Raw genomic sequence first — 11,285 nt, forward strand, 5'->3', positions numbered from 1 at the left:
GCCCAAATCTTGTAAATGCTTTTACCCTGTTAGTCAGTATATAAGATTTTGTGACTAGGTAAATACAGGCATATGCTTAAATGTTTGCAGGATCAGTGGTTTAACTGTACAAGTGTGTGGCTCAAAGCAAATTGGAAAATAACCTTCATAGCCAAAAAGTACAAAATTCCCCCTATTTAAAATATTGAGAGGAAAAAGGTGTTGGAAGTGGTTTATCATGAAAATAATTTTAAACTAATCCTATACGGTTTTGTTCATACATGACATGCACATCCTAAAACGGTTGCTGCAAATGATCCCACCAATTTAACCAGAATTTCTCACATGGTTAGATACTGTTCAGTCGCAAAGCTATCAAATCTAGCTTACAGGATATGATAGAGTTTGTGAGAGCTATCATTGCAGAAGAATGAGGTATGACTTCACATTATTGGCAGAAAGTAATTCAACGTGAAGAGAACAAATCAGTGAATTTAATTTTTAATGATGTAAGACAAGTTCTACCACTTGTTTTTTAAATGAGTGGGCAAAAAGAGAACTGTTTACAACAGCTTTGAAAGCCTGATTTTGTAATGAGTTCAAATGCAAATGAAGTTAGAATAAAATGGGCATCCTAACAGCTCGCAGTCACAAAAAAGGGAATTTGTTCTGAAAAGCTATAGCCAATGACTGCAGCTTTTCTGCAAGTCTAATTCCTAAGATTCATGCCTCTGCAATGCAGTTATTCTATTGGTTGGCTTACAAGAAGTCCCATTGGTAGCATGAAAAAGTTAATATGCAGTTCACTTCCCCCCTTAGGCAGGAAATTTCTTTGATCTTCATATTTTATCTGATGGTATTAAAAGCTCAATGAAGTAAATCAAGTTCAATAAACAGACACACAGTTAACTTCCTGTACAACTTGCTAGATCTTTAGCTTTGAAAGATATTGGCTTAATAAAAAGATCAACATTGCAATGTATTTCACATTAGTGATAAAACATTATGAGAAGAAGCAATCTAATCAGAGTTCTCTAATGAATACATATCATCCTATTGTACTAAATCTATGTTATATTAGGTAATTAAAGTAATGATTTGAAGGAATAAAGTTTACATTTTCATTATGAACAATTTCACGCAACCTTCTACTGCATCATATGAAAAAGTCTTTGCATGTAAACATAAGACTGGATTATAGACTAAAAAGCCTAGTAGTAGCCACTTAACTGAACTATTTTTCTATGTAACGTCTTAGCATTAACGCTTCTGTCCTGCATGAGCAACAGTGACCTCTCAAGGCTAATTTGCTCAATGATAAGTACCATGCAATTAACTTTAGACTAGTTCTGGTAAACCTTGTGTGTCACCCTGTTCCTTTCTTTGTCTCCCAATGTATGCTTGTAGTGTGGAATAGTGATTAAAATTTTATTAGAACAAATTAATTGCATGATTACAAAAATATTAAGAAAACTGAGGAAATAAGTAGTGTCTTAGAACTAGTGTAACTTCTTTGGTACAATGGATCAAGTTCTGCACTCAAATCCATAACTGTTTAATTTATTGACATTCAGATTTGTGCTGAAACTAATAGGAGGTATATATTTTAAGGAGTCTTTATTTTTATGCAGAACGACAAAAATACATTACTCATTCAAGTAAGTGAAAGCTTGTTATTACACCTATGACACAGTCAGAGGGATATTATTATTGGATGATGTCAATGAAAGGGTATCATTACTTTTTGTGTGGAGAAGTTCCACAGATAAACAAACATCCAGAACAATATTTGTTCTATTTATTCTATATAAATCTCTGAGAACAGAAGAAGATTGTGCAAAGAGTTTTGTAAAAATTTTCAGCTACTTTACTTAAAAACTCCCCACAAATAATTCACCATTTTTTCCCATCTCCTACTTTTATTTAGTGTGTTTTAACTCTAACTCTTCAGAAAATCTTGGAATTGCCTCAGTGCATTTGCTGGAAATGGGAAAGCTTAGAAATGGGATAAGCACTTTATTTGTATGGCAGTTTTAGAAATTCCCTAGCTCATCAGTGTTATTTAAAGCTGACCTTAGTTGAAGTTTCTCCTCTCAGCCTTTTCAAGAGGCCAATATCTATTCCTTTCAAGCCAAAGATAATATTTTCCCCACACAAAAGATTCTGTGAGGAAATGATTGTGTGAGGAAATGATTGTGAGAAAGCATGAGCTCTCTCACTTATGCAAGATCTTTCCAACAAGGAGAGATGTTTCATTTTTTATAAGTCATGTACTATTATTGTCCTTATTTAATCATTTACATAGTCTTAGTTAACATCAGGGAACAGCAAGGACTATGATTAACAAGTAAATACAACTGTAAATGCACAAAAGTGAAAGTTATCCAAGTGCAAAGCCTCGAGAAGTCACTTAGCAGAGGCCACTAGATTAAGAAAGAAAATATACTTCAAGGTTCCCTTTTTGTGACCAGCACTCAGCAATTTTGAAGTATGCCATTGTTGTGGGACACAAAAGCTGTATGAGCTTCCCTTTAAAGCCATGGCCAGACACTGTCATGAGAAATTATTTTCTGGGGTCAAGATTAAATGAACCTTCCAATTCAAAAGGCAGAGACAGACTTACACACCTGACAGTTCCAGCCTGAATGTGGGGCTCAGCACATGACAAAAATTCATATTCATGACATAAGGATGACTCATTGGATTTAATTTCCTAAAACACACAATTGCATATTTTTAGATATAGACATTCCTGACACTTTCCACTGGCAAAATTCTATTAATAATGTACAAAAAATATTTGCAACTGTCTATATTAGACATTAAAATACCATCTACAGAATATGTTTAAAGACTCTAAAAAGGTGGTATTACTATCAAGTACGAGCCAGGAGGCTCTATATTTATCTGTAAAATGGCTACCGGGAATTTTTGTCGCTAAATTTATGCTAACAATCATTAGAATCGCTGAAGCTAGAAAAGTAGAAGATTGACTCAATATTAATCTGTTGTGGCCACTCCTGGATTATTCACTGTAATATGATAGTGGTTTATCAAAATTAATTCTGAAAGCAAACAACCAATAGTAGTGAACATGAAGAAAATGCTATGGAACAAATTATGTGTTGAAATAAAACATTTTCAAACAGTCTTGCTTCAATTGTTCTTCCTGCAAGATTGTAAGTAAAGGAACCTGTTTCCTTTCATCAAGAATATCACAGGCATTGTCCAAAATAATTCCTCATTTTATAGCGATTGCAGTGTCAACACCAAACCCTAAATTCCTATTTCTGACAGTAGTGATGCAGACTTAAGTCAATCGGATTACTCTAAAATTGAAATATGAGCTCAAATAAAGTATCTCTTTCAAGTAAACTGAGGAACTTCAAGTGTTTCTTTATAAAGGCTTTTAAAAGCTTAAATCTGAAGTTAGGGTGAAAGCCTTGCTCCCACTGACTCAGTGGGAGTATAATCATTGACTTCAGTGGACCAAGGCTCTATCATCTGTAGTCCATTAACAAATTTTGGTCATCACTTTACTTCATAACTTTTCCCATTTTTCCAGCAGTGAGATAAATGTTTTCCCTGTCAATGTCACTAAAATATTAGAGAGATGTCAGAAGAGCTATTGAAAGAAGTTCTTGAGGCTAATGCTATTTTATTAACTATTCGTCCTCAATTATTCACTTCATTTTTATTTTGTGAAGTGATTTCTGAACTACCTGTACAAAATTCACTTTGCATTTACTGGTTGTACTCTGAAAGTGGTTGTATGAAAATGAAATAAATAAGATATTTTGCAAATGCTTCATTAAATCAAGTTTCAATTTTCAGTATTTCTTTTCAGAACTCCAGCATTTTAAAAACTGATATCTGATTTCTAGAAATCATTTATCCAGTTATTATTATTAATTATATGCATTATTATTAATTATATGAATGATATATTTGTATTTGAAAATATTTATCTTCCAAAATTGAGTAGAAATGGAAATGTATGTCAAAAAATATGTTGATAGTATGTTGAGATTTAGTTGTCCCAAGAGCTCATGTGGGAAATAAAATGTCGGAAATTTTATTGTATTCTGTAGTAGCTGGCAATGAATGTGAAAATACATAGTTTGAAAACCACTAATGTATTTTTGTCTATTGCTTAAGTATTTGTCAAGCTGCTGCCACTTTGAAATTAACTGTTTTTCATCCTTTTGTGATGTCATTACATTTTCTGTTTGGTCACCTGTCAAACTTCTAGTATATTTGTCTTCACACTGCCTCTTTGAGGGAGGGAAATTCCAAAAATCTTCATTTTACAGTTGCAAAGCCAATACTCAGAGCATAGATTAGCCCAAAAGGGAATCCTAAGGAAGTTCTAGGTTAATACTTTTCACTATACCATGCCTTCATGGTGATCCTGACAGTCAGCACTTCTTTTTTTCTCTCCTTCATCCTTTATTTTATCTGCTCTGTCAGTTTATACCAGGATAACATGAAGGTATATAACACAGCAAGCAGCCCACTATGCAGCATAAATATTTAACTGAAAACTGCCTTTCCCATTTAACTTTTTTGTCTTTTAAGACAGAAATAAAAAGAGATTCAGGAAAATGAAGGAGCTAAACAATTGTATATAGAGGGAAGCAGCAAGTGATATGAAAGAAAAAAAGACAGATGGGAGAGAAATTAAAGATAGAGCAAATGCACCAAAAAAGGCAAAAGAGGAAAGGAGGAGAAAAAGTGTGGTGAGGGACTGGAAGAGGAAAGCTGGAAACTAGCAGAAAGTTGAGAGCAAGTAAGAGTGAAAAGAAAGATCACAGAAAGGAAAAAGCTCAGAAGGACAGAAGGGAAAGGCAAAGAAAGGGAAATAATCTGATGTAAGAATAATACCAACTATAAACATTTTCTACAGTTTTGTACAAGTAGTAACTCAAGCTTCTCTAGTTGATGCAAGTCAACATATTTTCTGTGTGAAGAGTTTTCATTTTTTCCACTTCCCCAAACCTCTCATGAATTCATAACATTCAAAATAAAATCCTTCTTATTTCTCTGGAATTATCTCTGTGTTAATGTTTTCTGTTTCCCAAAGGCATTTGAAAAAATTATAAATAAATAATATTATAAGCAAATTCTGTTTCTTGGTGTATCCTTATTCATTCCTTTTCCTGGCCTCTCCTACTGCATTGATTCAGAGACATGCACTACTCCTAAGCAGCTGTTACCTTGCAGCCCCAAAGCCAGTGTAAAAAGATCTTAAAATGGGAAAAACCCTTTTGTAATGATCACCACAGAGGGTCTTTTGCACGTCTGGCCAGAACCAAAGCTAATATTCCTGCAAAATCCCCAGCCTGGAAATGGTTCAGATCCACTAAGGTGCCTGCTAGCAAGTTCCTGTTAGGCAAGAGTTGGGAAAAGATAACACTGAGGTGGCACTGTACTGCACATCTGTTGCTCCTCAGGTACATTTTACATGACACAACATGTAAAATGGCAATTTCTACCAGTTGACAAATTAAAGTATCTTCTTCACATGGTAATAGGGAGCTAATTAGCCTGTCAGTTCTCCCAAAATCAGGAACGTGTGAGAGCAAGATCCAGTTCGCTCCACAGAGTTTGTAACACACCAGCAGGAGACTTGGCTGCCTATGCATGTAATATAACTACTAATCCAAATTCTGCATGAATGCTTCAGAGAAAAAGATTTGCTCCATCATCAAGAGAAGTTCTACTGTACACATTCTGTGCTAATGCTAAAGCACTAATGAGGACGCAGAGAATGATGAGATGAAGGATTTATTAATAGCTAATAAAATAAATTAATGCAATGGGAAAGAGGATAGGATAAGGCTCCTGAGCAATAAATTTGGAAGTGACTGGAGAAACAAACCAGAGGAAGAAGAAAGAATGGCTAAGAATGCAGTGAAAAAGAAACTGAAAGGTATAAGGTTAATCTAATTTTCACTGTGCAATATTGAGCAGAATTTAAATACTAGCTGGAATTTAACTATTCACAGAACGGTAGAATGGTAGCATAGTACAATCATAGAATAGTTTGGGTTGAAAGGGACATTAAAGATCAACCGGTTCCACCCTCCCTGCCATGGGCAGGGACACCCTCCACTAGACCAGGTTGCTCAAAGCCCCATCCAACCTGGCCTTGATGGCCCACAATTTCTCTAGACAACCTGTAAAGAACCCTCACAGTAAAGAACTTCCTCCTTGTATCTAAGGATATATTCCTTTTACCCTTGTCTTCTGGCTTCAGCGATAGGTTCAAAAGGTACTGAGATCAATACTTAAGCCTTGCATCATGTCTTTGTGTCATAGGCTACCATTTAAAATGTTAACCTTCCTACACAAGGCTCTTCAGACCCATAAAACCGTTCCTACGCAAAGTGGAAAGCAAAGTAAAAACAAATTAAAAAAATACAAGGAAAGTAATAATTACCCATGAATGCAGAGTGTAGTCTGCCTTAGGCCAGGAACCCAGAACACAGAGCTATGTCAGCAGGTTGCCATACTGTTAGTGTTTTAGCAGTGATCATAATTTGTAATAATAATGTAATAAGTAAAGGTAAGGTGAAGACAGAAGGATTAAAGGAGAGCACTCAGTGCACATAAGCCATGCTACATCTACCAAATTCCCAGTGCAGCTGCTTCAGGGATACTAAGCCTCATGCAGACCGCTGCATCCCCTTGTTGCCATCTGCAGCTTGCATCTCTGGTGCTACTACTCATGACAATCTGCGCAGTTGCAAAGGCCTAACCCTCCATCAGCAGAATATATCTGCTTCCACACCTGCTTTCAGGGAGTATGAGTAGCACCCAATCCATAGGATACAAGGGCTTTCCTGAGATTTAATCAGCTGCTAACTAATCCTAGGAGTGAGGGCTACAGAGAGGAATGTCTTGCCAGCTGAAGCATCAGATGAGAACACAGAGCAGGCATTAAGTTATCAGTTTTATTAGACAACACTAATCTCATTGGTACAGATTTGCTAATTACACTTCAGGAGAAAGTTTTATTACAAATGTTGTGTTGGGAATCTGAAATGGGTCAAATTTTAAAGGTAGATCGACCTAACTCAATCCAAATCAAAGATGGGTCAACCTTTTTGTGAGTGTTCCCAGAATTCCTGGAGGACCGATTTCCAAAAAACTGTTATTGGAGCACTGGAAGTTAAATAAATATAGTGAAGTAGATCAGAAACAGATGATTTATAAATAAATTTTTCCTCTGCCCCAGATGCCATTATTGGGTAGACCTTCCTTCAGTCTCATCCTCAGCCCTGCATCTCAGAGACTTACCAGGTTTCAACAAATTCCACTGTGTCCCCTTGCTCCCCAGAAAAAGACTGTTTTATCACAGTTAAAGTCCTCTGAGATGTCTGCTCCCAGTTCTTCTTGGATATCCCCTCATTCTCTGCATTTGCTGTTAGTCTCTGCCTCTCTCACTTGCACATCACAACTCACTCCTGTGGTTTTTCAGCAGCTTTCAGGAAAGAAACTGCTTCCCCAAACCTCCACAGGCTGCTCATAACCTGGTATAGCAACCAGGACACGGGAAATGTATGTGAGCAGCCTTCTGTCATAGCTCAATAGTGCTGGTTCAGTGTGCTGGTTTTACATGACAGTGTGCAAACAGGTAACTAAACTAACAGGCTAGTTAACGTTGTTGGTCGTGTGAATTAAAAAGAAAAAGTGAATGCTCCCATCATCTTTCTAATCGTACCAGTAATATACCTTGCTATTGTGGGCCCAGCTCTAATCCTATAGGAATGGAAGTCAAGCAAAACAAGACACATTACCACCAAGTAAAATATGTCTGCTTTAGTTATTGCAGGTAAACCTAGTCTGAGTTGACAGGTTACATTTCACAGTGGCTGCATGCGTGAAATATGTGAGATGATCAGGCCCTAAAATATCCATTCAAATCAGTTAAGCATCATGCTCTCAAACTCTGTTAGTCGCCCCAATAATAAAAAAAATTACAAAAAAAAAAATCAATGCCATTGAAGTATTATTATCAATCTTGCCATAACATGGCCATACAGAGAGCTCCAGGCCCATGTGTGATGCATCAATGGAGTCAGGAGTACAGCACAGCTGTTTTCAGAGCCCTGGAGCAGCACCAAACAGGACGAGACAACACAAATTAGGACACAAATTGCAAGTGTTTTCAGATCTGCAGATCTCGAAGAGGGAGGGGCTGGATCAGAAGTTCTAAAGAAGTCCTATACTCCCAGGATGAATAATATGAGCAGCTCTGAAAGATACTTCTTAAATAAATGCCTAGTGCAAAGCATCATCCCTGAATGTTGTTCATCCAGGCTCGTCTGGCAGATCCAACAACTCAAATATGAGTTACTTGCAGGCCTAATTTTTTTTGCTTTCCTGGGAACAAAAGACTGGCCTTGGTTTTCAATGGCACTTCATCTATTTTGACTCCAGAAGTTGGAAATGCGGTTATTTGACAAAGCCATCAGCTGAAGCAAATGCAACATCTTACTTGCTCTCCAGCCTTTCTGTCAATGCAGCATTTTAGCTTAAGACGTGATTAGCATTCTTTTAGGGTAATTGGACACAGTAAGCTTCTAGAATAGCACTAAGCCAGTACAATTGGAAGAGGCTCTTAGAAGAGATCTAGCCTCTTAATGACATATGGTCAAAAGGTTACTTTGAAAACCAAGAAGTCTTTCTGCCTTCGTTTTTCAGGTCTGCGCATTTCTTGGCTGAACCTGGGGATGTGGCTCTGAGACTTTCTTCTAAAGATAGAACAAGGGGAACAAAGCCTTTGAATACTGTCTTTATATGGTAGAAATGGCGTATTGGAGCAATGAACATAGCATTTTAATGCCTGGAACTACTGTATTTTACCACTTAGTGTTATTAAAGCTACTGATAAAAGATTGCTTGATCTCAATGGTTAATTTCTAATACATAGTACATAATATATTATGTGTAATAGCCATAATTTAACTCACCATTGAAGTAAAACAGTCTTAGAATATATAACATAAAGTGCAGAATAATTGGATAAAACAGGATAGGTAAGAAGAAATAATTTTGTATCTTCCTGAAAATAGACACCATTGATATTTTAGGGAGGAGCAACTGTAAGACAATGAGTATTACTAATACTGGTCACATTAAAAAGTATGATCAGAATCTTATTTTTATGCAGGAATAGCTATGTACAATATTATCTATTTAGAAATTATAAACCTAAGTCATATTTATTACATTAAGATTTCCCACCCAAATTAAATAACAGAAGCAGGGAGCTCTGGTGAGAGAAAGGTACAACAAATCCGGAAACCAATGCAGAGGTCTTTGGGGGAATATGAAATTTCCCTGCCTACAGTATAAATCATAATCTTAGAAAACCTTAGCTTTATGGGAAAATACTATTTCATTTCACATAAGAAGCCTAAAATATATTCTACTTTAAAGCTCTGACAAAAATAGGTGACAAAATCATTCAGAGCTTTATTACAATACAGCCTACAGTATGAAAGGCAAAACAGAGAGCAATCTGCTGGTTTAATTACATGCTCGGAGCAAATGCAATATCTGCAGCTTTAATAAACATTGACCCTTTAACTGAATCTCTACAAACACATTAATGCCCATCTGGGAAATAATCCAATGAAATAATCCAATCATACCAACAGGGAACGACTGTTAGATTGATAAGTGAGGGCTCATATACTTTGGGCTATAGCAGGCTGTTTCCTATTAGCTTGTTGCGAGAGCTGCACACCTTTCATAGAATCTTCAATCATTTACAACTTGGAAAACCAGTTGTCGTGAAATGAGTCAAACTAACATCACTGTGAAATTAAGTCTTCTTGGGTTACACAGACATTAGTTGGCAGAAAAAAATGTCAACTGAAATTCTCTTTGCTAGCTTTCTGTCTTGCATCACAGAGGTGCTTTGTTTTTTGCCAGCAAAAGAGAGCTGATGTTGCTATTGTTTGCCTTTTCTTTAGTAAATCTGAGGCATGGAGGCTGTGGTTAGAAAGAAAAAATAAATTCAATTGAGGAGACTCTACAGAAAATTAAGTGAATCCAGAAAATCTCCCAACAGCCTGTAAGTACCCAGGCATTCTCAGAAACAAAGGCTACCTGCTTATCACCTTTGGGATGCAGAAAACATGATGTCCAGCAAACAAAAATGAACATTTTCTCTCCATTACTACACTGATGTTTATTGCCACCAGTTATGCCCAAATCACAATGAAAGATTCAAAACCTTCCAATTTTGATTTTACATTGGGCTACAAACTGTAACTAGCTCATGTCTCGTGGCTAGGTAAAATATCTCTGAATCAGCGAGCTCTGGCCAGACCAATATTGATGATTGTATTAATTTAGAGCCACTGCATCCTGACAGTTATTGGGAATTTTTGAAGGAGAGAGAAGGAGTTATATAGCTGACAATATACATCTGCTGGCACAAATATAAAGCTGGCAAAAAAAGTAAGAGAAGACAGGGACAGATGAGTAAGAGATTTGCTCAGGGCTGGAGGAAGAAACCTCTTCTTTCTATTTCCTGCTCAAATATTCTATTCATTCTTCTATAATAGCATATTTTTAAATTGCATGTATAGGTCTCTATCTACTGGTCCATGCAACTTTTTTTTAATATGGATTGTCTCCAAGGAGAAAAACCGAGATCAGACTCCAGTCATTCTATTCACAGCAACTGAGGGCTGCTAGCAAAGTTTCCATTCATGCTAGGTTTTTTGTTTGTTTGCTTGAATGTTGATTCTAGAAACCAAAAAGTGTGCAATTAATTCCTGTGGGGTCTCAGGCAACAAGCAGAAGGTAATAGTTTGCATTCATTTCAACCCTTAAAAAGCAAGGGTTGTCATGAAAGTCAAACACTCATCAGCAAATTGCAAACTGTGAAGGAGCATTTTATTCCTCCTAACTTCCTCAGAAACTCTGTGTGGAAAATGGCCACACATAAGACACACAAGGACCTCTTAAAATTTAAAATCCCAGCTCTAATTTGGCAACAACATTGCAGTGATAAATCCCATTCTTGTTGAAATTTGCGACTGCGTAATGTCTACAGATACTAACCTTTAAAGGGAGATCTACCATTATTGTATGTTGAAAAAATCCAGCTACAGGAAATATTTAATTTTTTTTTTCACCTTCGAGTGATTCCTGTGCACAGATTTTACTTATGAGCATTTTGGAATATTTTATTTTTGCTTTATCTTCTACAAGATGATTACACAGAATTTCACACACTGCCTCAGAGGCATGATGTTCTGTGCAATTAATACAAAACAATAATT

This window comes from Strigops habroptila, chromosome 6 (assembly GCF_004027225.2).
Source record: "Strigops habroptila isolate Jane chromosome 6, bStrHab1.2.pri, whole genome shotgun sequence".
Taxonomy (NCBI): domain Eukaryota; kingdom Metazoa; phylum Chordata; class Aves; order Psittaciformes; family Psittacidae; genus Strigops; species Strigops habroptila.